Here is a 27,632-nt window from a genome sequence, read left to right as displayed (position 1 = left end):
AAAGTAAAAAAAATCACGAAAGGTTCATAAGAAATGAAAAGGATCTTTATTCAGACTATGGTAGTTCAGGGACTGAAGTGTTGTGAACTGGACGCCCTCCTTAGGGAAAATAGAAAGATGTGTATAATACAAAGTTAGACACAGTAGTTTTCTGTGCTTCCTAGGGAATATCTCTCAAGACTAGTTCAGTGCTTCCTAATGCTCCCAACCTTTAGTACAGTTCCTGATGTTGTGCTGACCCCTAACCATAAAATCATCTCATTGCTATTTCATAATTGCAATTTTGCTACTGTTCTGAATTGTACTATAAATATCTGATAAGCAGGATATCTGATAAACAACCCCCAAAGAGGTTGGCGACCCCACAGCTTGAGAACTACTTAGTGACTTACTGGACACAAAGGCAGTGTGGAACCTGACTTGGATGGTGTGCTCTGTTCTACACCTGAGTGGCAGCATTTCTTCACAGAGTTTATCTTTCCTCTATCCTTTAGACCCTCCCCTCACCTTGTGCCACTGTACTTAGATGTTTGGGGCCATTATTTGGCAAAATAAGGGACACATGAAAATAAGGACTGTGTTACCTAACAGTTGATTTACAAACTATGAAGTGGGCCAAAGGTAGGTGGCATGTGCAGGTAGACGTGCTGGATAAAGGACTGATTCGCATCCCAGGAGGGGCTCGGCTGGGATGAGATTGGAGGGCGAGATATCACACCATACCATATTATTTAGAATGATTGTCAATTTAAAACATATTGACAATGTTTTTTCTGGAATTTTCTATTTAATGATTTTAGATGGAGAACCATGGAAAGAAAGCAAAACCTTAGCTACAGAAGGATTATTGTCATCTGGGTCTGAAGGAGATTAGTATAAGGGTTGGGGTTAGAAGTCTAAGATGACACACATTTAACATGAACTGATTCAGCTCAGACAAACACAGAAACAGAGCAGTAGAGCTTGAGGTAAAAATCTCCAGTCGGGGCTGGAGTTCAGTTGATACAGAATTTCTGCATACACTATATACACTGGACATAGTGGTACATCCCCATAATCCCAGCATTTTCGAGCACTTAGGAGCATTTGGAAGTTCAAGGCAGGAGATTTAGGAGTTCAGGTCATCTTAACTATAGAACGAGTTTGAGGTCAGCCCAGGCTACAGGAGACTGTGTTAAAAGCAAAAAAATAAAAGGTATCATTTGTTCATCGTTCCCAGTCTTAGATATCCTAAGGCGTTCTTTTAACCACATCTTTTTTTTCTGGCATTTACCTTAAAATTCCTAGCAGTAATTCACTTTAAAATGATTAATTAATCCTAGCACTCAGAAGACAGAGGCAGGTGCATCTATGAGTTCAAGGCCAGCCTGGTTTAGAGAGTGAGTTTCAGGACAGCCAAGGCTACCACACAGAGAAAGTGTGTCTTAAAAAACAAAAAACAAATAAGTTAATCAGTCCAAAAACAATGATTAATCACATCAAAGTAGAACCTTTTAGCACCTTCCTACTGCAGAAGAGGCTGTTATTTTCTGCTGTCTTCTCTCACGGTTTGGTTGTTTGTAGTTCTAGTGCTGAATAACAGACCAGTCGTTAACTTTATTTCTGCCTGTGTCATTTGGAAACCCTTCCCTAACTGAATCCTGTCATTGCTTACTCAATGAAGAGCATCTCTAGTGGACTGATTTTGTCATTCCCTCGCACACACAAGATTCATGACTCTGCTTTCTCCAGCCCTGCTCCCCACTTGCCTATTGAAGTCCTTTCCATCCTCCAAAGTCGAGATCAATTCGCTCTTCATGTATAAATCTCAGCTGCTCCACTGTCTCCTTGGTATCTCTCTCCCAGGCTTCTTGATTCTGTAACACACAATTTAGCACTTAATTATAAAGCTTATTGTTTGTTCTCGAGCTTACTCCCTCTCCCATATCCCTGGAGCCGATCACCGAACCTCTCACAAGGTTAGTTTTCAGGAAATGTTTATTGAACTGAATCAGTCTTCTCTGTAATTGTCTGGGATTTTCAAATCTGTATTTTCTCAGAGTGTAGAACGCAGTAGGAATTCAATATGAAATAATTGCTGGAGAATTTTACTGTTTATTCTGTACACATTACCTGGTAAAATTTTCTCTGCACTTACAAGGACATAGAAGAGGGTAGGCAGGGACACGCTATTTAAATCAAGTCCAGATTATATAATATATCTATTTCCCTGCCTGGTTTTGTGAGCAGGACCTTTTCTCCCTACTCATTGTCTATGCTATGCCAGAAGACAGCATTTCACAAGACTCCTTTCTGTAGCTTACAATATTTCTGTTCTCTCTTCTATGATGTTTCTGGAGCCGTGGATGGGGCTATTAACAGAAGGCCTATTAACAGTGATCATTCAAGAATTTCTAATTCTTAGCACTCTGACTACGTAAAAGTCTCTTCAGTAACCACTTCCTACTTTAAAATGAAGCATCTCTGACCAAAGCTGACAACAGCCTTAATCTACAGACAGAGACAAATATTTAGAAGGCAGTTTGATAGGCAAAACATACCCATTTTTCAAAAAAACAAAACAAAAGCAAAAACTCATACAACAATGGTAGTAGGTTCCCCACTAGGGCTTCTGACCTCCTCAGTCAAGTGCTGGTTAACAGTACCAGATGTGGAGGGTAGCTATAATCCAATCAGGAAACAATTAGTTTCCCACACAGTAGTCATGCCTCTATCACTCCAGTGGGCACATCTTGCTTGGCATTCAGTACTAAGACTATATGGCTATGTAAGACTGCTAATGACTTTACCCCTGTAACACTGATAGTGCCTTCTACAACTAGAAATGTCTAGACATCAGGGCAGGATTTCTAGAGGTTAGTTCTAGTTTGAGTTTTAGAAGCATTTCTTAGGAGGACAGGATTTTAGGAGCTGTTAAATGCTGACATCGGAGATCTTAATCAGGCAGATGATACGCTAGCTGTGGGGTTGGGTCTGAGAAGGTTGTGGGAGGATTGAATAAAAGGAACATTGTCTTGGAAAGTATGGATGGGGGTTTCTGAGTGTGAGGGGACTTACTTTTGCTGAGAAGCATTAGCTATTAATTTGAGGACATTGGCAAAACTTGGGTGGTAAATCATAAAATATCAAATCGATAAGCTTTCCTTTTGAGATAGGGCCTTAGTTAGGTCTTAGGCAACTCAGACTAGCCTGGAACTTGATAAATAGCTGAGGATGACCTTAAACTTCTGATCTGATTTTACTGGCTTCATCTCTCGAGTGCTGGGATTACAGGAATGAGTTACTACATCTGGCTTATGCAGTGCTAGGATAAAACCTAGGGCTTTGAAAAAGCTAGGGGCACACTCTACCATCTAAGCCATGTCCCCAGCCCAACTGACTCTAAGCTTATTTGTATTTGTTTGGTCTTTTTAAAAAAAATGTACCTATTGTCTACTGTACGATAGAATACCTTTTGCATTTCTTCTTATTAGGGTGTTTTCCTTAGATTTTAAGTGATTGAACTAGAACCCAGTATCTTGCTGGAGCTAGCCAGGGCCCCACCAGCCCCCGGTGTTTTCTATTCACCTTCTTGAGTCTTCTAGATGAACATGGATGAGAAAACAGCTGGACTATGTGTCTGCACGGCTGTTTTTCACAAGGGCACAGACTGTTATAAGATCCAGCCTTGAGTATGCAATGAATTTGTGCACGCATCACTAAGCCTGTTTTTATTCTAACGCTGCAAGTGAAGTCCTAAGCTGCAGAAACTGTAGCACTCCCTGCAGTTTTCCACAGCATAGAGATTTCCTCAAGTGGGTTCTTTCCCATTATGCAGCCCCTATGCAGTGAGATCATGAGGTGGGCAGCAAGAGAAAACAGTATTTAATTGGTTTTAGAAGGATGCAATATAAATAAAATCTCCCTCCCTCAGCGTAAGCTTTAAATGCATCGACATAATCAAAACATGAAGGGATGATGCTGCACCCCAAACAAGCCCACACTTCACTGGCTAATTAAATCATTTTAATCTAATGAACATAAGCGGTGAAATAAATGGGCTTAGCGATGAGTCAGGAGCCATCCGATCTCAGTGGCTGCAGAGCCAGTTCCTCCATGCTGGGACAAGCAAAACCTTTCCGGGGGATCTTCAAGCGACGCCCTGTGCGCACTTTGGCCTCGGTTGAGGTTTGAGTAGGCGGCTTTCCCTGGCGGTCTCCCAAAGGAGTTCGACCTCCTCCGCACCTTCACCTTTTGCGTGATGAAAGCCAGGTCCCAGAAACCAGAGAAGGCCAGGGAACAGAGCCCAGGTCTGGTATGTTCTCCAGGGCATTTCCCTGATGACCCAGGGTTTAATGGTAGCAGATTATTGAAGAAGGTGGGTCCCAGGTTCTTTGATCTTGGTAGCCATAGAAGGGAAAAGTTCACAGTGCTAGTCTATATTGTTTTAACATGAGTTCAAAGGTAAGTAGTGAGTTGGAAAAGTGGTATAGGCATCAATGTGGGTGTGGTCAAAGCTCACCTCTCACCTCCTACCTAAAAATGCCCTACATGGTGGGATATCCCAGTGATTCCAATATTCTGGAAATGGAGACAGGAGATCCCTAGAGCCTGATGTCCAGCCAGTCTAGCTGAATTGTCAAGTTCCAGGTGCCAATAAAGGACACTGTCTCAAAAAAATCCAAGTGGGGTAGTGGTGGGGCTCATGGGTATTACAAACCCTTGGTGCAAGCCTGGCCACCTGACTTAGAACCTTGGAACCTGCATAAAGATGGAAAGAGAGTACCTATTCTGTCTTTGTCTTCTGATTTTCCACAGGCGCTATGATACACATACACCCTACCATACACATACAATATAATAATTATACATTAAAAATGCACAAGATAGGGTTGGGGATTTAGCTCAGTGGTAGAGTGCTTGCCTAGCAAGTGCAAGGTCCTGGGTTCAGTATCCAGCTTAAAAAAAAAAAAAGTAAAAATGCACAAGATAGATGGTTCCTGAGGAACTGCACAAAGGAGTACCTTTGACCAATACTTACACAATCAAGTCCTGACATCTCTCTCCCACAAATGAATATCTACTATGAGGGTTAGAAGTGGTAAGGAGGCAAGATTGGTTTCCTCTGTATGGAAGGATATGCTTGATTTTCTAGATGCCTCTGTCGCAGGGGATTCCCATCTGTCACAGTAGAGGAAAGTCCCTTCTCACTGTTCGGGTTTCAGAGTGTGGGAAGATTTCTCTCCTCATTCTAGTTGTGGGGAGTCCCTTATGACCCATTAGGTACAAAGGCAATAGGAGGGGAAATTGGACTAATGTTGCTAAAACAGCATTTATACTGTGGTGGACTCTGTCCTTGTCATAGACACTCAGACTTTGCAGCTGGGAGGTCTGCTTTACTTGAAAGCATGTTTCAGGTGGACCCTACCTCCTGTGCCATTCCACCCATAAATCTTTCTTTCCCCTTCTTTTGGTGCGCAGGTATACATGTGTGTGCAGGTGTGTAGGTGTGCACCTGTGTATAGAGGCCGAAGGACAACACGGGTGTCATTCCTCAGGTAACATTCAATGTGTGTGTGTGTGTGTGTGTGTGTGTGTGTGTGTGTGCATGAGCTCACATCTGTGTGGAAATGTGTGTGTGCACCTGTGGAGGCCAGAGACTGATGAAAGTATCTTCCTCAATCATTTGACACATTGTTTTTGATGTAGTGTCTCTCACTGGGCTTGGAGCTCACCGATTGGCTAGATAAACTCTTCATCAAGCCCCTGTCTCTACCGTCCCAGCTCTGGGATTAAAGCCTCATACCATCGAGCCCAGTTATTTCCATAGGTTCTGTAAATCCAAACTCAGATCCTTGTGCTGGCAGGGCAGGCACTTGGCTGACTAAGTCATTTCTCCATCTCTTCCCTTCCCCCCATTTTTTCAAGAGAGGGTCTCTCACAGATATGGAATTCTCAAAGTAGGAAAAGCTGGCTGACTGGTGAGTTCCAAAGATTTGCCTGCCTCTGTCTCCCCAAAGCAGGAACTATCCATGTATCTCTTAAAAACCAACAATATTAACATAGGGCTGGTTTTCTGCTCTGTTCCTCTGCTGTGTTTATTTAGATATGACTCTTGATTTATTTCTGCAGGACACCGTCACTCTTGGTAAGAAAATTATGTTGGTAGTTAAGGCAGATTTGAAAGACTGCTTCAACAGGGGACTGTTATATAGCTGGTTACAGGGGACAAGAAACCAGGACACAGGCATGAGGGCTCAAGGCCTTGGGCCTTTGTTTAAGTGCAGGGCTGCCAAGAGAAGATGAAGCCTCAACAGGTCATAGAAAGCATTTGCCAGAAACTTGAGGCAAGACACAGAGCTTTGTGGCCATTCACATGAGAGGTAACTGAATCCAAGGGCATTTATGATACCTGCCAGGGAGAAGACATAGAGCAATGGTTTTCAACTTTTGGCTGAAGAGAAGAAACTTTGGGGAAACTATTGCAACTTACCTGCCCAGGACCTCTACTCCCAAAGATTATGTGGAAGTCAGTAATGGTTTAAACTAACTATGAAATCCTTGTGAACTACAGTTCAAAACTGACAGGCAAGATGTACACTAGACACGTGGCGGTTAGGGTAACTGGCTGGTTTCTGAGTACATTATAGGGCTGCTACACCAGAGGCACTATAAGAGAGGAACTTACCTGGCACTGTGAACCTGGTCAGAGCCTACGGCTGAAATAATAGGACCTGATGGGAGCTTACTACTGTTTGTGAGTGGATGTGATGCCAACTTGTCCTCTAAACATTTATGTTTATACCCACAGATCACTGCTGTAAGCTTTGATCAGGGAAGCATCTCTTTGCACTGGGTGGTACTTAATGCACAGATTAGTAACTAGCCAATGTACAATGTACAAGTGACTGTTGAGTGTTCTGCCCTAAGTGGAACATATGTGACATCCCCACAGGGATCATTATAGAAGAGAGACCAGAAATGGTATAAGAGCGGGAGGACATGAGGAATGCTGTGAAATCCTACCTTATGGACATGACAGGGTTGTGGCACTCATGAACTCACAGAAGTGGTGGCAATCTGCACAAGACCTGCACATCAACATACTATCATGGATGAGGGAGGGGCTCAAGAGGCCCCACTCTTTCCAGAAGAGCCATAGACCATAATGGTTTTATGTGGGGTCATTGGACACTGACAAAAATACCGACAATGTCGTGTAGACTATCCTATTCTCTCTCTCTCTTTCTCTCTCTCTCTCTCTCTCTCTCTCTCTCTCTCTCTCACACACACACACACACACACACACACACACACACACACACCAGGTGGGGAGGGGAAGATTAAAAAGAAGATAATTAGGGAGGCTTTGATCAAAGAGCATTGTATATATGTATACAATTGCAAAAGAATAAAAAAGTAGGACTCTTACTTTCCCTCTTTCAATTTCTTCACTTTTCTTTGTTCTTTTTTTGATATGGGATCTCATGTAGCTCGGGCTGGTCTTAAATTGGCTATGTAGCAGAGAACAGATTTGAACTTCTGATGATTCTGCATCTATTTCTCAAAGTCTGGAATTACCTGGACTAGTCTTTTGGTATGACTTTGTATTGCATTGAATTTGATTATATCTTTTTTGGGTGTGTTTATCAAACTTGTCATAGGATTTTCTTTATACATCTGCCTTTGTAGGTATTGATGATATATTTTTCTACTATTGCACTATTTCTGCATTCCTCTGATGGCCATGACTTCATCACAGAATATTTGATTTTGCTAGAATTTTCTTACTATTAATTTATATATTTTGAAGCAGAGTCTAGTACAGTCAGGCTGGCAAGAAATTCACAGTGCTCTTGCCTCATGCTCACTGAGTGTCAGTGTCCAATGGCTCATATGACTTTGTTTCTCATTTCAACTTCTTTCTTCATCACCAAGGATGGCTTGCAAATTCTCCTTCTCATGTCTGCATTGTGCTGTTTTTGTAAAATGATGTAAGCAATCTAGTTCCTATCCTCCTCCTCTTCTTCATCCTCTCCCTCTTCTTTCTCTTTCTCCTCTTTGTATTTTTTCTTAGTGAATTGGGAGATTTTTTAAAAATTGAAATTAGATACTTCTTTCATACAATACATCTCTATTGTTTCCTCTCCCAGTTCCCCACCACATCTCCCCTTTGGCCTAGATTTCTTCCCCTTCCCCTCATTTACCTCCAGAAAGGATCAGGCCTCCAAGAGATAACCATACAGGACAAAACAAGATATAGTAAGACAAGTCAAAAGTCTTGAAGTTGGACAAGGCAACCCAATAGGAGGAAAAGAGTCCCAAGAGTAGGCAAAAGAGTCAGAGAGACACTCCCGCTTCTATTGTCAGGAATCCTACAAAAACACCAAGCTAATAGCCATAACTTATACACAGGAGACCCGGTGCCGACTCATGCATGCCTGTAATTGCTGCTTCAGTCTCTATGAACCCATATGAACCCTGCTTAGTTGATTCACTTGGCCATATTCTCCTGTTGTCCTCTATCTCCTCTGACTCTTACAATCTTTCCTCTCCTTCTTCAGTGGGGTTTGCCAAACTCTGAGGGGACAAGCCTGATGGAGACCTCTAATTTAGACACTCTGCATAATGTCTGGCTGTGGATCTCTGCAACCTGCTGTCATCTGCTGCCAGAGGAAGCCTCTCTTATTACAACTGGACAAGGCGCAATGTGAGTATAGCAGATATCATTAGGAATCATTCATTGATTTCTTTTTCAGTTGTGTTTGGTTCATTCTATATATCTGGAATATCCACTTTCTGGTTCCTGGCCATTGCTTGCAATGTTGGGCAGGGGTTCCCTCTTGTGGAGTGGCCCTCAAGTTAAACCAGATACCGGTAGGCCACTCCCCCAAGTTCTGCACAACTATTACCCCAGCACATCTTGCAGGAAGGACAACATTGTAGGTTGGACGTTTTGTGGCTTGGTTGGTGTCCCGGTTTCTCTTTCCAGTAGTGTGTAGAATACTGAAGAGACTAGACTGTAGTGGTGCAGGCTCAAAATCTTACTGTCAATGAGCTGTGTGGATGTATTCCCTGGCAATGGGACTCCACTGTCAGCTTTCAGAGAGCATCCCTCTGTCTTAGTGTCAGTCTCAGTTGTTTGGGGATTTCTACAGGAGCCCGTCAACTTACAACTCAATCAAGAATAGAGCCCAGCTCAGTCTTTGCCTGGCTACAAGAGATGGCCAGTTCAGAGTCCATATTCCTTATTACTAAGAGTTCTCACTGGGTTCAAGAAGTTTCCACTGTACTAGATTTGCACACTGTCCCCAAATTTCCCCCAATTCCCGCCATCTCTACTTGTGTTCTCTCCTTTCATCCCATCTTCCCCCAACCTGATCCCTCCTGCCCCATCCCACCCATGAAATCTATTCTCTTTCCCCTTCCCAGGGGGATCCATTCGTTTCACTAGAGCCCCCTGCTTAACCTAACCTCTCTGAGTCTATAGACTGTAGCTTGATTATTGTTTAGTTAACAGCTAATATCCACTTATAAGTGAGTAAAAAAACACCATATATGTTTTTCTGGGTCTGGATTACTTCACTTGGAATGTTTTTTCTAGTTGCATCCATTTTCAGACAAAGTTCATGAAGTTATTATTATATTCTTCTTCTATTATTATTATTATCATTATCATTGTTATAACAGTTGAGTAATTTTCTTCATCTATTCTTCCATTGAAGGACATTTAGATTGTTTTCAGTTCCTGGCTATTATGAATAAAACCTCAATGAACAAGGTTGAGCATGTCCTTGTGGTAGGATGATGCATCGTTTGGGTGTATGCCCAAGAGGGTTATAGCTGGGTCTTGAGGTAGATCTATTGCCAGTTTTCAGCAGAACCTCCATATTGATTTCCATAGTGGCTATACAGGTTTGCAATCCTACCAGCAGTGGAGGAGTATTACCCTTGTTTCACATCCTCTGCAGTATGAGGATTGTGTTACTAATCTTAGCCATTTTGGCAGGAATCTCAAAGTAGTTTTGATTTGTATATCTTTAGTAGCTAAGGATGTTTAAGTGTTCCTCAGTTATTTGTGTTTCCTCATTCAAGAATGTTCTGTTTAGATCTGTATCCCATGTTTTATTGCTGTCTAGTTTCTTGAGTTCCTTATATATTTTGGATATTACTCCTTTATCAGATGTGGAGTTGGAAAAAAATCTTTTCCAATTCTGTAGGCTGCTGTTCTTCCTAATTGACAGGGTCCTTTGTCTTACAAACATTTTTCAGTTTTATGAGGTCCCATTTATTAAATGTTGATCTTAGTGCCTGTAATATTGGTGTTCTATTCAGGAAGTTGTTTCCTGTGCCAAAGTGTTCAAGGTTACTTTCTCTTTGATCATGTTCAGAATATGCCATATTATGTTGAGGTTTTGATTCACTTGAGTTTTATGCAGGATGATAGATATGGTTCTATTTACATTCTTCTACATGTAGACATCTACTCGAGAGCAGCATTATTTGTTGAAGATGCCTTTTTCCCCCAGTATGTATTTCTGGCTTCTTTATCAAAGATCAGGTGTCCATAAGTGTGTGGATTTATGCCTGGGTCTTCATCTTCATTTTATTGATCAACTTGTCTGTATATATGCCAACACCATATAGTTTTTACTACTACAGCTCTGTAGAACAACTTGAAATCAAGGATGGTGATACCCCCAACAGTTCTTTTGTTGTTCAGCATTGTTTTAGCTATCCTGGGCTTTTTATTTTTCCTCTTGAAGTTGAAAATTTTCTTTTCAAGGTTTGTAAAGAATTGTGTTGGAATTTTAATGGGGATTGCATTGAATTTATAGATTGCTTTTGCTAGAATGGCCATTTTTATTATGTTAATCCTACTGATCTATGAGCATGAGTAATCTTTCCATTTACTGATATCTTCTTCAATTTCTTTCTTCAAAGACTTGAAGTTTTTATTGTACAAATCTTTTGTTTACTTAGTTCGAATTACTCTAAGATACTTTATACTATTTGAGGCAATTGTATGAAGGGTATTAGTTCCCTGATTTCTTTTTTAGCCCGTTTGTCATTTGTATATAAGAGGGCTACTGATTGTTTGACTTAATCTTGTATTCAACCACTTTGCTGAACGAAGTTTGTCAGCTGTAGGAGTTCCCTGGTGGAATTTTTAGGGTCACTTAGATATACTATCATATCTGCAAATATCGATACTCTGATGTTTTCCTTTCCAATTTGTATCTCCTTGATCTCTTTCATTTGTTTTATTGCTCTAGCTAAAACTTCAAGTACTATATTGAATAAATATTAGACAACCTTGGCTTGTTCGGTGATTTTAGTAGAATTGCTGTGAGTTCTCTCTATTTAATTTGAGGCTGGATATAGGCTTGCTGTAAATTGCCTTTATTATATTTATGTATGTCCCTTATACCCCTAATCTCTCCAGGCCTTTTATCATGAAAGGGTGTTGGATTTTGTCAGAGTTCTTTTTGACAGCTAATAAGATGATCATGTGTTTTTTTCCCTTCACTTTATTTAGGTGGTGGATTGCATCGACTTGTTTTCGTATGTTGAGACGTCCCTGCATCTCTGGAATGATATCTATTTGATCACCGTGGATGACTTTTTTGATGTGTTCTTGGATTTGATTTGCAAGTACCTAATGAGTAGTTTTGCATCTATGTTTATATGAGAAATTGGTCTGTAATTTTCTTTCTTTGTTGAGTCTTTATGTGGTTTGAGTATCAGAGTAACTGTGACTTCATAAAATGAACTTGCCAATATATGTTCTGTTTATATGTTGTGGAATAATTTGAGGAGTATTCATGTTAACTCTTTGAAAGTATTCTGTGCTTAACTATCTGGCCCTGAATTTTTCTTTTCTTTTTTGGTTGGGAGCCTTTTAATGACTGGTTCCACCTCCCTAGGTGTTATAGGTCTATTTAAATTATTTATCTGATCTTAACTTTGGTAAATGGTACCAATCAAAATCTTTTAGATTTTACAATGTTGTGGAGTACAGATTTTTGAAGTACGACCTAATGATTCTTTGGATTTCTTAGGTGTCTTGCTGTTATGGCCCAGTTTTCATTTCTGGTTTTGTTAATTTGGATATTCTCTCTCTGTCTTTTAGTTAGCTTCGATAAGCATTTGTCTATCTTGTTGATTTTCTCAAAGAACTAACTCTTTGTTTCATCGATTCTTTGTTTTGTTTGTTTCTATTTTTTGGATTTGAGCCCCCGGTTTGGTTATTTCTTGCTGTCTACTCCTCTTGGGTTTGCTTGCTTCTTTTTAGTCTAGATCTTTCAGGTGTGCTGTTAAGTTGTTAGTACATGATCTCTCCAATTTCTTTATGTCGGCACTTAGTGCTATGAACTTTCCTCGTAGCAGTTTTTATTTTGTTTCATATGTTTGGGTATATTGTGTATTCAGTTCATTGGATTCTAGGAAGTCATTAATTTCTTTCTTTATTTCTGTCTTGACCCCCTTTTCATTCACTAGAATTTTGTTCAATTTTATGAGTTTGTAAATTTTCTGTTGTTCTGTTGTTAATATTCAGCTTTAGTCCATGATGGTATGATGGGATGTAGGGAGTTATTTTAATTTTCCTTTATCTACTAAGACTTTCTTTTTGACCAAGAATATGGTCAATTTTGGAGAAAGTTCCATGAGGTACTGAAAAGGTATATATTCATTTGTGTTTGGATGAAATGTTCTGTAAATATGTCCATTTATGTCCATTTCATTTACAATGTCTGTTACTTCAAATATTTCTGTGTTTAGTTTTTGTCTGGATGACCTGTCTGTTGGTAAGAATGGGGAATTGAAGTCTCCCATTATTAACGTGTGAGGTTCAGTATATTCTTTAAGCTGTAGTAGTGTTTCTTTTACAAATGTGGCTGCTCTTATGTTTGGGAAATAGATGTTAAGAACTGAAATGTTATCTTGGTGCATTTTTCCTTTAATGAGTATGAAGTGTCTTTTGCTGTGTCTTTTGGTTAATTTTGGTTTGAAGTCTACTTTTTTAGATATTTCGAGTGACTGTACCAGCTTGCTACTTAGGTCTATTTGCTTCGAATATCTTTTTCCAACCCTCTTACTCTGAGCTAATATCTATCCTTGATTTTAAGTTGTGTTTCTTGTATGCAGCAGAAAGTTGGATCTTGTTTTCAAATCCGTTCTGTTAGTCTATGGGGTCCACAGGAGGCATGGACAGGGAGGAAAGAAGGCTTCAGCTGGTGTTCTGTTGCATGTTCTAGGGACAGACTTGAGGACTGGGTCTGGTAGAACAGAGTGGAGAATGGTCATGGGCACCCTACCTATTCTTCTGGACAAGCATGACCTGTGGTTGAGTAGAAGGTATTTACCTAAGTTGTGGGTTGGGACACCAGCAAATTGTTTTAGTAAAGCCATTTGAGTCTGGTGTTTTCATTGTGGAAGTGTTGAATGTTTCAAAATAGTAATTCATGTTCTTTAATAGTTATAGCACTGTTCATGGTTTGAAAGCAATATTTTTCTAGCTTCCAATCTATTACTTTTGTATTCATTTTTGATGTTTTTCCAGCCAAAAGTCTCTCTCCTTGCTGCCCATTTCCTCTCCCATTCCCTCTTCCTCTTTCCATCTTTGCCTTTTTTCTTTTCTTTTCTTTTCTTTTTCTTTTTCTCTTCTTTCTTTCTTTCTTTCTTTCTTTCTTTCTTTCTTTCTTTCTTTCTTTCTTTCTTTCTAGAAAGACTCTTATTATGTAGTCCAGGCTGGCCTCGAACCTTCGATATAGGCAAGGTGACCTTGAACTTTGGATTTTGGTGTCTATGCCTCCCAAGTTCTGGGATTAAAGGCATGTGCCATAACAACTGGCACCTTCTTTTTCTTCTGAGCATACTTGAGAGCTGACTTCTCTCTTTGAAGTCACTTTGAGAAGTGACTAATCGCTCTCTATGGTGCTAGCTCAAAGGGATTGCGTTTTTTTTCTCTTTTTAACTTTCTGGACCTTCATGCTTTATTGTGAGAGTTTCACTAGGTCTTCCACCTTGAGACTGCTTGCTATACTCACAATATTCTCACTCTGCTCTCCTTTCTCTCCTCTGGTATGAGTATGGACGTACCTCACCCTTGTCCTCTCTCTTTCTCTTTCCTCTGATGTGAATGTAGATGATGTACTTGACTCCCTAAATCCCTTCAGCATGCGTGTAGACCTACCTCATCCCTGCCCTTTCTCTCCTCCAGGGTCACTGTGGATGTACCTTACACCTGCCATTTCATTCTCTTTCCTCTGGTATGAGTGTGGATGTATCTCACCCTTGCTGTCTCTTTCCTTTGCTGCGAGTTTCGATGTTCCTCACCACTGCCCTCTCTCTCTTTCTTCTGGTGTGAGTATAGACATATGCACGCTTTTTCACTCTAGGCCTTTGCTGGTTTTCTCTGTGGCTCCCTTAGATAACTTCATCTAGTAGAATTTAAACATCGAGATTGGAAAGATGGCTCAGTGTGTAAGAGAGCTGGCTGTGTAAACATAAGCACTTGAATTTGAATCCCTAGAAAAAGCCAGGTGTGGCCATGAGAGCCTGTCATCACAGGGATGTTGGGGACCAGAGACAGAAAGATCATTGGAGCTTTTTGCCTGTCAGCCTCACTTTAGGCCCTGTTTCAAGGGAATATATGAAGTGTGAAAGAAAAGGAAACCTGAAATCCTACTTTGCACTCCACACACACAAGAGCACAAAGCCAAATATGTACACATATGTCTAACACACACACACACACACACACACACACACACACACACACACACACACACATATTTCTTCTATTTCTTTCAGTCTCTCACACACAGAGATTTAAACTTTCCTCGAGGTAGATTTGGGACTTTGCATGTTTATCATTTTGAGGTCTATTTTCCTAAAGAAAAGAGTACAGAATTCTACATAAAGCCTTATCTTGGAAATGAAGGAATTAGAAGTAAAGTTCACCAAAATTACAGTAAATGTGCCTTTGTTGGTTTTTCTTTTAGAAAAACTTTTTTTCTAGACTCAATATTGGTAAATTAACTTTACAATTAAATGTACCTGGCTCAGAATGAGGCTTACTGTGTTTTGTGGAAGCTTTAAATTTTGCCCATCTATATTTCATACATACTTTTAGGAGCAAACATAGGAAGATAGAAATTTTCAGATTAACCTGGGCCACATAGAAAGCTGTAGCCCAGTCTGGGCTTTATAATAGTATTATTCTGCCTAACACCAAACCAAGCCAAACCACCATGGACAAACAAAACATGAGCAAATTGACATTCATCCCACTGAGAGGCATTGACTGTGACCCTGTTTTTGAGTTTGAGCTTTATGAATATTTGGCCAACAGAATCTTCTAGAACTACTATGGTACCACATATAAGCTATAGGAAGTGGTTTATACTTCTGTTGTACTTTTGGCCCCCAGATATCCTGCTGGGGAAATGGTACCAAACCACACAGGAAGCCCACATAGGATGTTCCAGCTAACAGCCTAGCCGAGGTTGGCACCCAGTACCACCTTCCTGTGAGTTGACCATCCCAAAAGGAGCCCTGTCCTTCTAGACTCAGGGTTCTGTTGCCAGCAAAGGGAAGTGATAGAGGAGTTACCCAGAGTACTCTTCCTAATGCAGATCTATGACTGCCGTTTTCAACCCTTCACTTAGGGAGTTTTTTTTTTTATACAGCAATCAATAGGTAGAATGCATAGACATCTCATTTTTCCCTTCTTCCTGATGCTAATATAATTCATGATGGTAACATTGCTACCCATGCATTAGATAAGAAATTCTAATTTTCCTCCTTTACTTTTTCTTCTTCCTTTTTTAAGACAGGCTTTCAAGTAGCCCATGGTAGCCTCAAACCTACTATGTAATCAAAGATGACTCTGAATTTCTGATCTTCCTGTCACATGCTTCTGCTTAAGAGCTGGGTCTCAGATGTATCCTACAGATGTGTCACACTGGTGTGTCCCACAAATATGTCCCAGTGTACTTGACTTTCCCATTATCTTCCATCTAATGAATCAACAGGCTGTAAGCTTTCATGTCTGACCTCAGTGTACTTCTTCCAGCTGCTTCCTTTTCTCCGTCCCTCTGTGGTGGTGACCTCTATATCTCAGTGTTTTGCTGGACCCTCTTAATGTACTTTCCATATCTGTCCTCGTCTCACTCAGTGCTTCCTGTACTGCTATAACCACACTCACAGATCCCAGACTTGTTCCTTGTCTGTGCAAATTCCTTTGATCAAGAGTTAAACAATAGCTCCTTAGTTAAATAGTTAAGGATATCGTGCAGTTAATGTGTGTCTCTGTTGAAGAAATCTGGATTTGCAGATTTAAAATGGAAACAGGACTAAGGATGCAACTCAGTGGGTAGAGTGTTTGGCTTAGCTTTCAGGAACCCTTGGGGTCTCTCCCAGCACTGCATAAACCAGACATGATAGCACACACCTGTAATCCTAACCCCTGAGAAGCTATAGGCAGGAGCATCAGAAGTTCAGGGTCAGCCTTGGTAGGGGATTTGGGCCCAGCCTAGGTTACATGAGACTCTACCTATTAGCAAACAAACTAATAAAACTTTTAGCAGGAAGAATGAGCATGAGGTTATAGTCCTAAGTGTTTTCCTTCCATGCTGCCCTATTTCACCGTATTAAACAACCAGACCAGAAATACTTTCCCTAGCAATGGTTAAAAAAACAAGTTGGCTTTTAAGCCAGTGATTAAGCAATGAAAAAAATGCAACAAAACAAACAAACCCCAAAATAACCAAGGGATCAATGTCATTGAGATTAGAGGGGATACTGTTAGCAAGATTTTAGTACCTAGCTAAGTTGCACTGTGAGTTAAATAGAAATATAAGACCAAAGGGAAGAAGATAAGTTATATATCCATACATATGCTGTTCTACTGGTAATGAATGAAACTTACTATGCTCACTTGTTTATTATTTTTATTTATTTATGTATATGTGTGTGTTTTTGTGAATATATGCCACCTGTATATGGACACCTGCAGGGGTACAAAGGGTACATTGGACCCCCTGGATCAGGAGTTGTGATCTGCTTGGTGTGGGTGCATTGGAACTGAGAGCAGGTCTCTGGAAGAGCAGTGAGGCCTCTGCAGGCCTGCCATGTCTCCAGCACATCTCTACTCATTTTTGTCATGAGACTGGATAACATTGTAGCAGCTACAGTACAACGACACAGTTAACACCACAGAGGATACTTTTCAAGATTCTAACAGTTTAGCAATAGTCAAAGGTAAACTAACTTTTGAAGGCCAGTTGGATGGAACCGCCACTTTAAGATCAGTTTCAGTGACAGAATACATTTTCAATTTTCATGCATCTAATTTAACAAACAATGTGAATATAACTACAGTAATGTGTCTTTCTGTCAGAGAAATGAAGCTTAGGTGTGGATATTTCACACCCAAGTTTCAGATTCTGGGTATTTGAAAACCACTCCTACCTGACCAGACTGAAAAAAGATTTTTCAAAAAACCAAAACCCCAAAACCAAAACGTTGCCGTTATCTCTTACTGCTTCTTCAGGATAGATAAACATTTTTTTTCAAAAGATAAATTTAGATACCATTTCAAGGATGAACATCTTTGCAGCAGTTTGCCTTTGGTTTTACCAGTAGTCGCCTTGTCTCTGTTTTATGGGTAAAGGCGCTGATGATCTGTGTTCACACACATGGTGGAAGAGAAGACTCCCACAGGTGTCCTTTGGTCTCCACAAGCCTCTCCCTCTGCATAAATATACTACATAACTAAATGTAATTAAAAATAGAAACCCACATGATTCATACATCAGCATGTAATGGTGAATATTATTTGGAGTGGTGAATAAAGGTCAGCAGTAACTTTTCTGCAACCCCATTGTAGTTGCAGAGTTGTCTGGGAATTGTGTAGTTAATGCTGTGACGTAATGTTGCCATGGGACTGTGTTCCCTTAAAAGAAATGTGGAGGTAATGAAAGACATTCTGTATTTTTCAAAGGACTTAAATTAAGAGATTTGGGAAGGCTTAGTTTTGGCAGAATTTAGTATCTTCTCTTCTTTGAGCAGATAAGAAGGAAACCAGGACTTGTGTTCCTGTAAAAGGATCCTGTTGCAGTCTATGGATGTAGTTTATTTGGTAGGTTATTGTTCAGCCTACATAAAACCATGGGTTCAATCCCCCACCCCTCATAAAACTGGATGTGGTAGTACGCCTCTGTAATCCTTGTTCTACAGAGCCTGAGGCAGTAGGATCTGGGGGTCAGTTATGCCTGGCTACATGGCGAGTTTGTGAGCTTGGAATATTTTAGACCCTATCTCAAAAAACCAAGCCAAACAAATGAAAGCCCCCCCCAAAAGGTCTTACTCTTAGGGGTTGGGTTGAGAGTGGGAAGAATCAGGTCATTTAGTAGATGCAGGCCTGATCCCATTTCCCTCACAACCTTAGATGCAAAGGAGAATCTTGGGCAGGGAAGCAGGCAGAACAGGTTGGGTGGCCGCTTAGTCTGTTTTCAACATCACCTCTATGAAGCCACAAAAGATGGGTGCATCCTGACAGTTCTCATGCTAGTAGCTCGTTGATCCATGGTCCTATGGGACTTGGGGGCAACCCCAGAATTTTAGGATTAATGTGGTCACTCCTCTCACCTGTCTTTCATGTTATGACTGAGAGAGAGTTTCCTGGGTTTGTCAGCTCTGGCCTAAGTGTCATCATTACTTGTCTGTTTGTATCTGCTACCATCTAATTACATAGAATGACTTACGGTTGGGAGAAGAGGGTGAGGCTCCCTCAATTTCCCCTGGTAATTTCAACAGTTTACCTCACTGTTAGGGTTGCTAATGTTTTGCCAAGTTTTAAGGTTAATCTATTATCCTCTTGGGCTTTTGGCCAAAATTACAGCCTTGGGAGGATTTATTTCTGCAGACAATGGGCTTCTTGGATCCAAAGAGTGAGTAATTTATTAGGTGGTCCCAGAAGCCTTTGTGATTATGATGTATTCTTCCAAAACCGTTCAGTGGTGATGGCTCACTTGGTAAAACATGCTTGCCTTGCAAGCTCAAAGAGCTGAGTTTGTCTCCCAGAACCCACACGGAAAAAATTGGGCATGCTGGCACTAAGCATGTAGACCCAGTGCTGGGCAGATGGAAGGCAGCCATGCCTAGCCAGGCAGCCTAGCTTATTTGTTGATTCCAGGTTAGTGTAAGACCTTGTTTCTAAAGCAGGTAGATTGTTCATTAGGGATGACATTTGAGATTGTCCTATGGCCCTCAGGCATGTGTGCATGCATGGCATGCATGTATACCTCAACATACATGTATTCCCCATACATGAGCACATGCACACATCCACGTATGTACACACCAAGTATTCAATTGATTACATAAAGCTTCTGCTGCTGACATTTGATGGTGGAGAGCTTATGGTTTCCTAAGGCACCTCTTTAGGTCTGGAGAAAGGGTCTGGCAGAAGGAGAGTACAACTGCAAGTAGGTCTGTAAGGCTTGCCTGTCCAGTGCTCAAGGCCAGGGGGAAATGTGTATTTATGCCTTTTTACAATTTCCCAAAATCTATTCTCCTTGCGTGAAAAGTTGACATTCTTTTTGTTTGGAATAGAGGATTCCAGAAATGTCCTCGACCCAGACAAGACTGAGGTAATAAAAATCTATTAACCTTGGTGGAAGGTACCCCTGGGCTTGGCACTATAAGATTTATAAAGAATTTCTCTAAAACCTGCACTCATGTGACTAACATTAGCTTCATTTTATAAATCAGGGTGGGAGTGAACTAGACTGTTGGGGGGAGGGCGGCAATGGGGGGAGGGTTGGGAGGGGAACACCCATAAGGAAGGGGAGGGGGGAGGGGGATGTTTGCCTGGAAACCAAAGAATTATTATTAAGTATTAAATAAATAAAAAAAAATAAATAAATCAGGGTGGGGATTCCTGGGAAGAGATAGGGAAGAGCCTGGATCCCAATTGTGTAAAGTCAGTGTCTAAAGTGGAGAAAAATGCTGCAGAATTAATTGGGAATGTCAGTAGAACAAATTTCCTGCAAGGGCAAATGTGGGACTCGACACAAAAAAGCATAGGCTTTTAGTGGGTGAAAAATGCTTTAGTTTTTGCCTATTAGTTATTGCTTTTGTTTGTTTTCTAATGACAGAGAACAAGAACGGATGTGGATTTGGGTAGGTGGGGGAGCAGGAGGTATCTGGAACTCTTTGAGGAAGGGGAAACTATAATCAGAATATTTTATATGAAAAAAATCAATTTTCAATGAAAAAGAAATGCCCAGCACACATTTTCACTCATGTCTTTACCTGATACAGATGAGGAGTTTATTAAATACTCCTTCTGGGTTATCTGTCATGTATGGCCTTTTGTTAAAATGGAGGTGATGCAAAGTTCTCTTCCTGTCTGTCTGGGGAGTCTCCATTACACAGGCTTGAAGAAACAACCCATGAATGGGTGCCTCTTGGAAGCCCTTCCTGAACATATTATTAATCAACTTGCTCTGGACATTTCTGTTTGTAAAGCACCCATTATAGAGATATCACTGACTATGTTGACTTGTTAATTTGCCAATTGCCTTCTGTGAGACTGAGACTGTGAACCTCAGGCCACAGGATTGACTCCCATCCCATTGAATTGGCCAGCAGTCGTGTCCGTCTGGCTCTGAATTGCTGTATTTCAATATATTTTTCCTTAGTATGTGAATTCCCCCAGTGAGTCCAAGTAAAGCTGAGTTCTTCTAAGTCATTTATACTTTTAACAGGCACAATTAGCTGAGTATCTGCTTCACACGTATAATTTAATCTTTGCCAGCCTGTGAGAGCCATTTCATGGCTAATTCATTGAGAAAGCTTCTCAGAGATGTTAGAAACTCATGTTAGGTTGGAAACTCAGTGCCCGGAGCTGGTGACTAATGTGCAGAGGGGAGTGGAATCTAGCTGCCCTCACTCTCACTTCTGTTTATCTGCTGCCTCCCAGAGTCCTGTGTATAAGTAGAACCCATATCTTATGTGCTCACTCTCTGTCAGCTTCATAATATTTTTCCTCACCTGCATATATTAGGGCCTTGTAGCACTGCACTCCAACCCTGAGTTTCCACATCAATTATACAAAGAGCAGCTTTGATAGATCTCAGCCCGCATCACCTCTTAGTGCTTTATTAGAGAGAAAACTTGTGTTGTAGTTTGAATGGGAACTGTCCCACATGGGCTAATGTGTTTGAACATTAGTTCCCTGGCTGTGTTTTGGAGTGTTGTGGAACATTTAGGAGGTGGAGGTTTGCTCGAGGAAATGTGGCAGAATGGGAGAGGAGGACTTGAAATTGTATATCTGGGACCCACACCCTGCTCCTTCTCTGTTTTCTGACTGGGAATTCCCCATGATGGGCCATATCATGTTCTTGCTATACCTTCCCTGTCATAAGGAACCATATCCCTTCTCCATAAGTTTAAATAATCTGCACTCTACAGGGGACATACACACAGTCTCTGAAATGACTTTGGACTTTGAGACTTTAAACATGGGACCATCCAGGAAAAACCCATGAGCTGCATGAGTATGACAGGCAGGTAGATCCGGGTTTGTTTATTCTGACATAACAAATGCTGAATCACCTGTAGTAAGGTACCAGACTCGAAGTATAGAAAGACCTGAAGAACACAGTGCCTGAAGAGTGCCCATGTGCGAGCTTTTCCATGGAGAGGGACAGCTCCCCTCAAGTCACATGATGCTTGGGCAAGAGAGGCCAAGGTCCTTGCTACACTTGGCTACTCTATGTAGTGATCATAAAACCAGCTTGGTGAGCTTTTGTTAAAGAAGTAGCATTCATCATAATACAAACCAGTGGAAACTCTATGCTAAGAAGACACATATTGCCATAGAAACATAGATCAGTCAAGATATAAAATTACAGTAGATTATGACTACCACGCTTGATCGAGAGGCCAGCTTTGGGAATACAAAATCTGCCTAAGAGTCTAGACATCCTAGGCTAGAGAAGTAGTTCAGTCAGTAAAATGCTTACTGCATAAGTATGATAACCTGAACTTGATCCCTAGAACCCACATAATAAATCTAGGCCAGATGGGGTAATTCCAATACTGGAGAGTCGGACCCAGGCATATCTGTATGGGTTGCTGGCTAGCCTAGCCTACCTGGTAAACTCCAGAACAATGAGAGATCCTGACTCAAAACCACAGCAGCAGCAATGACAACAACAACCACAACCACCACTACCAAGATGGAGGGACTGAGGAATGAAAGTAGAGGTTGACTTCGGCTCTCCACATACAAGCACGTGAGCCTGAACGCATATACTCATGTAGGCCAAGTGTAGTCTTCTTTGACAGAGACTCTAAGCAGGATGGAAGCAGAGTACACATCTTGCAGAGCAGTTTTGTGTGTTGTGGTGTATCACCATACCTTGCCTCACAGCTAAGCCGGTAACTCCACAGGGAAAAGCTGCGAACAGTACACGGTGACATGACAGAGCCCCCTACCCCCCAACACACAGATCTACCTGACTGATTTTTTCTTCCCCTTACAGGGAAGTCCCACCTGTGTAATCTCACACATACATGTTGTCTTGTTAGAAATAGGTCTGATGCCTCAATATATTGACGATCCTACAGCCCGAAATATTTCAGCAATGCAAAAGATATTTTCTCTTGCAGAGGGTGCTTATGCCAAACTAAGGAGGAAAACACTGGGCAGATTCTCGTAGATATTTCATTCCTAACTGAAAGGAGCCTCCCTCATTTTGAATGGTCAGAGCTTGCCATCACATTCTTACATGATTGGCTAGCTTAAAGTAATACATTTGAAAAGCAGATGCTGAGCACCACGTACAAGCTTGTGCACATATTTTAATCTCAAGAATTGCTGACCCTGGAGGAATTTACATTTCTGCCAAGCAGCTTCTTTATAATTTCATTTTAAAGGAAGTTTTGTTTTATTTAATCCTTTGATAGAAAAGCCAATAGGTTTCTTTTACATTTCCCATGCTGTGTGTGGGGCCCAGCTTGCACACTGGAATTCTACAGTGTAGTTAAAGAGAACCAGACATATATCTGAAGGTAGGAAAGGGAATAGGAGTATATCACTTTCTTTTAAACCAGACATTAAAGGACATTTTCTTTATCAAACCCGTTAATCCATTTATGTCAGCCAGTGCCAAGTATCTTGTTAGCTGGCACTTCTCTAGGAGTACAGAGGTCGTGGTTGCTGTATGGCATTCTTAGGAAGATGCTATTTGGGTTTCAAATGGGTAATTATGGAAATAATGTGGAAACAAAGACAAGGCATTTTTCAAAGTTATTGATGGTTTCATGTCCTAAAGAATTAACCTTGCCAGGTGAGGTGGTACATGCATATAGTCCTGGGTTTCAGGAGATTAAGGCAGGAAAGAAAAGAGTTCAAGATTATCCTTAACTACACTGTGAGTTTGAAGTGAGCATGGACCACATGGGGCCATTTTATATGAAATATAAAAAGAGGAATAAAGAAAAGGAACAAAGGAAAGGAAGGAGAAAAAGATTAAAAAAAGAATTCTTTGAAGCATTTTACTTTTTGGAAGTTTGGGGCACCCCCAACTTCCCTGAGCTGCCTGCTATCCCCACTAAAATCCCATTCATGTGCCAATTCTCAGCCAACCTTCATCAGACCTGCTGATCTGCAATGATATAGCCCAAGGTTACTTATCAGATATTTGCCCACACAAGTATCATTGAGGTTATGCCTCCTCGTAAGACCTACTACAACAGGAACATTTAGGGGACTAAAGCCACACACAAATGGCAAAAGGCCCTCAAAAGAGCAAAATCAACATAAGCCTGGGTAATATGATACCTTCAGAGCACAGCTACCCTACTACAGCAAGCCCTGGCTATCCTAACACAACCAAAGCACAAGAAAATGACTGTAGATCCAATCTTATAAGGATGATAGAGACCTTTAGAGGGGAAATGAATAAATTCCTTAAAGAAACACAGGAAAATACAGTCAAACTGGTAGAGCCCTTTAAAGAGGAAACAAATAGAGTCCTTAAAGAAATATAGGAAAATATAATTAAAGAGGTCAAATAAATAAATAAACCTGTTCAAGACCTGAAAATGTAAATAGAAGCAGTAAAGAAAATACAAAACTGAGGGAATTCTGGAGATGGAAAATCTAAGGAAGGAATCAGGAGCAACAAATGCAAGCGTCACCAACAGAATACAAGGGATGGAAGAAAGAATCTTAGGCAAAGAAGATACAATAGAAGAAATTGATACATCAGTCAAAGAAAGTGTTAAAACTAAAAAATCCTGACGAAAAACATCCAGAAAATTTGAGGTACCATAAAAAGACCTAACCTAAAAATAATAGGAATAGAAGAAGGCGAAGAGTCCTAACTCCAAGGCCCAGACAATACCTTTAACAAAATTATAGAAGAAAACTTTCCCAACCTAAAGAAAGAGTACCCATAAACATACAAGAAGCTTATAAATACCAATTAGACTGGACCAGAAAAGAAAATCCTCCCAGTACATAATAATCAAAACACAAAATCCACAGAACAATTAAGAAAGAATTTTAAAAGCAACAAGAGAAAGATCAGGTAACATAAAAGGCTGACCTAATAGAGTTATACCTGACTTCTCAACAAAGAAAAAGGTAGCAGACCCTGGATATATGTCTTGCAACCTCTTAAAAAACTAAACACAGATGTCAACCTAAACTACTATACCCCACAAAACTCTCAATCACCATAGATAGAGAAAATAAGATATTTCAGGACAATTTCAAATTTAAACAGTATCTATCCACAAATTTTACCCTATAGAAAATACTATAAGGAAAACTCCAACCCAAGGAGGATAATTACATCAAAGAAAAAAATTAAAACAATTAGTAATTCCATAACAACAAAAACAAAGGAAGCACATGCATGCACACGAGTGCATTAATATTGTTTAATATCAATGGACTTCATACTTCATTAAAATGACACAGGCTAACAGAATTCATTCAAAATAGGACACAGCATTCTGCTGCATAGAACAAATACACCTCAACAATAAAGAGAGACATTACCTCAGAATAAAGGGGTGGAAAACGTTTTCCAAATAAGAAGCAAGCTGAAGTAACCATTTGAATGTCTAATAAAGTAGGTTTTCAATCAAAATTAATCACAAAAGATGGAGAAAGGCACTTCATACTCATCAAAGGAAAAAAAAATCTACCACGTTGTTATCTCAATTCTGAACATACATACCCAAAACACAAGGGGATCCACATTTGTAAAAGGAACATTGCTAAAGCTTAAATCACACATCATACTGCACACACTAATAGTGAAAGATTTTAACATTTCACTCTCACCAATTGACAGGTCATTCAGAGAGAAACTACACAGTGAAATAATGGAGCTACTATCAGACATTATGAATCAGAAGAACCTAATAGACATCTATAGAATACAAACACAAAAGAATATACCTTCTTCGCAGCATCTCATGGACCCTTCTCCAAAATTTGCCACATAGTTGGACACAAAGCAAGACTCAATAGAAATAGGAAAATTGAAATGCCTTATTTCAATCAGACCACCATGGGTTAAAGTTGGACACCAACAACACAAACACTAGAAAGCCTACATAGTCATGGAAACTGAACAACTCTCTACTTTAAGATCTCAGGGGGTCAGATTAGAAATAAAGAAGTTAAAGTCTGTCTAAAATTCAGTGAAAATGAAGGCACAGCATTCCCAAATTTATGGGACACAATGAAACAATGCTAAGAGGAAAGTTCTTAGCACTAAGTGCCTCCATACAGAAATTGAAAAGTTCTCATGCTAACAATTTAATAGTACACCAGGAAGTTCTGGGGGAAAAAAAGGAGGCAGGAAATAATAAAAATCAGGGCTGAAATCAATCAATTAGAAACAAAGAAAACAATATAAAGAATCAACAAAACCAAGGGTTGGTTTGTAGGGTGATGTCATTATATAGGTGAAGGCAGGTACAGGATAGAACAAGGCCTATCATTGACAAGAAGGAAGGATGGGCAGGAGAAAAGCTTTGGAGAGGAGGAGGAGACTGGAGGAGAGAGGGAGTTGAGAGAACATGGCAGCAGATGTTAAGATTTCCCTCTGCACATCTACAGTTGTTATGATTATTCTTACAGGATGAATATGTACAGGGCTATGTATGTCTAGATGAGCAAATTATACCTTATCAATTGGATCAGAGGTTATTGTGTTGTGTGTTCCTTCATGTGGCAGTTTAGTTGAGTTCAAGAGTGTGTGGTGGCACTGGGCCACCACAGAATTGTGATGTGTATGTCTGGCATGGTGGCAACCTGCCTTGGGAACTAGATAGGTAGAGAGATTGTTGCCAGGATTAGAGAGTAGCCATTGACAGTGTAATATAGGATGGAGCTTATCGGGTGAGACACTTTGTTGACTGACATGAAAATATCCCACAGATGCCATGTGGCACTATGGTGCCAAAACTAGTGTGGGTTAAAAAGAAACCTTTTTTTAGTTTTACCTCAACACTGGTTCTTTAAGAAAATCAACAGGATAGACAAACCTTTAGCCAACCTAACCAAAAGACAGAGAAACAGTATGTAAATAAACAAAATCAGAAAAGAAAAAGGAGACATAACAACAGTCAATAAGAAAATTAAAGAATCATTAGGTCTTACTTCAAAAACCTGTACCTCACCAAATTGGAAAATCTTAACAAAATGGTATCTAGACATATACCACTTACCAAAGTTAAACCAAGACCAGGTAATCTATTCAAACAGCCCTATAATCCCTAAAGAAATAGAAGTAGTCATTAAACATCTCTCAACAAAAAAGCCAAACGGCTTAGGTGCAGAATTCTACCAATCTTCAAAGAAAAACTGTTACCAATGCTCCTCAAATTACTCCACAAAGTAGAAATAGAAGGAACACTACCAAACACATTCTATGAAGCCACAGTCAACCTGGTACCTAATCCACACAAAGACTCAACAAAGAAAGACAATTTGAGACCAATTTCTCTTTTAAACATTGATTAAAAAAATACTAAATAAAATATTTGCAAACCAAATTCAGGAACACATCAAAGACATTATCTATCAAGATCAAGTATGCTTCATTTCAGGCATCCAGGCATGATTCAATATATGAAAATCTATCAATCCACCATATAAACAAACTGACAGAAAAAAAAACCCACATAGTCATCTCATTAGATGCTGAAAAAGACTTTAACAAAATCCAACACCCCTTCATGTTAAAAGTATTAAAAAGATTAGGGATTTAAGGTACATATGAAAACATAATAAAAGCAATATACAACAAGCTAATAGCCAACATAAAATTAAATGGAAATGTAAATTAATTCCACTAAAATCAGGATAATAAAAGGCTGCCCACTCCCTTCCTATCTATTCAATATAGTGCTTGAAGTTCTACCTAGAGCAATAAGACAACTAAAGGAGAGCAAGTAGATACAAATTAGAAAGGAAGAAGTTGAAGTATTACTATTCATGGATGATATATTATACAGAAGCAACCCCCAAAATTCTACTAGAGAATCCCTACAGCTGATAAACATCTTCAGTAAAGTGGCTGGATATAATATTAACTCAAAAAATTAGT

At 40.1% G+C, this 27,632-nt stretch overlaps 1 long non-coding RNA gene across 3 annotated transcripts in view; it reads left to right on the top strand.

Moving 5' to 3' along the window:
* Nucleotides 1-3,522: 3,522 nt before the first annotated feature.
* LOC120100786 (uncharacterized) overlaps nt 3,523-27,632 on the top strand; it is a 63,442-nt gene continuing 39,332 nt past the window's right edge. The window contains exons 1-3 of one of the 3 annotated variants that reach the window (XR_005500839.2): nt 3,539-5,537; nt 8,544-8,689; nt 11,519-13,403. This is a non-coding gene — a long non-coding RNA (uncharacterized LOC120100786). Of the gene's footprint in view, nt 5,538-8,543; nt 8,690-11,518; nt 13,404-27,632 lie in introns of those variants that run through there. The other 2 variants (XR_005500837.2, XR_005500838.2) reach the window with 2 other exon arrangements.

The sequence above is a fragment of the Rattus norvegicus genome, chromosome 2 (genome assembly GCF_036323735.1).
Source record: "Rattus norvegicus strain BN/NHsdMcwi chromosome 2, GRCr8, whole genome shotgun sequence".
Classification (NCBI taxonomy): domain Eukaryota; kingdom Metazoa; phylum Chordata; class Mammalia; order Rodentia; family Muridae; genus Rattus; species Rattus norvegicus.
The sequence above is the reverse complement of the archived record's forward strand: the minus strand, read 5'-3'. Positions and strand labels throughout refer to the sequence as shown.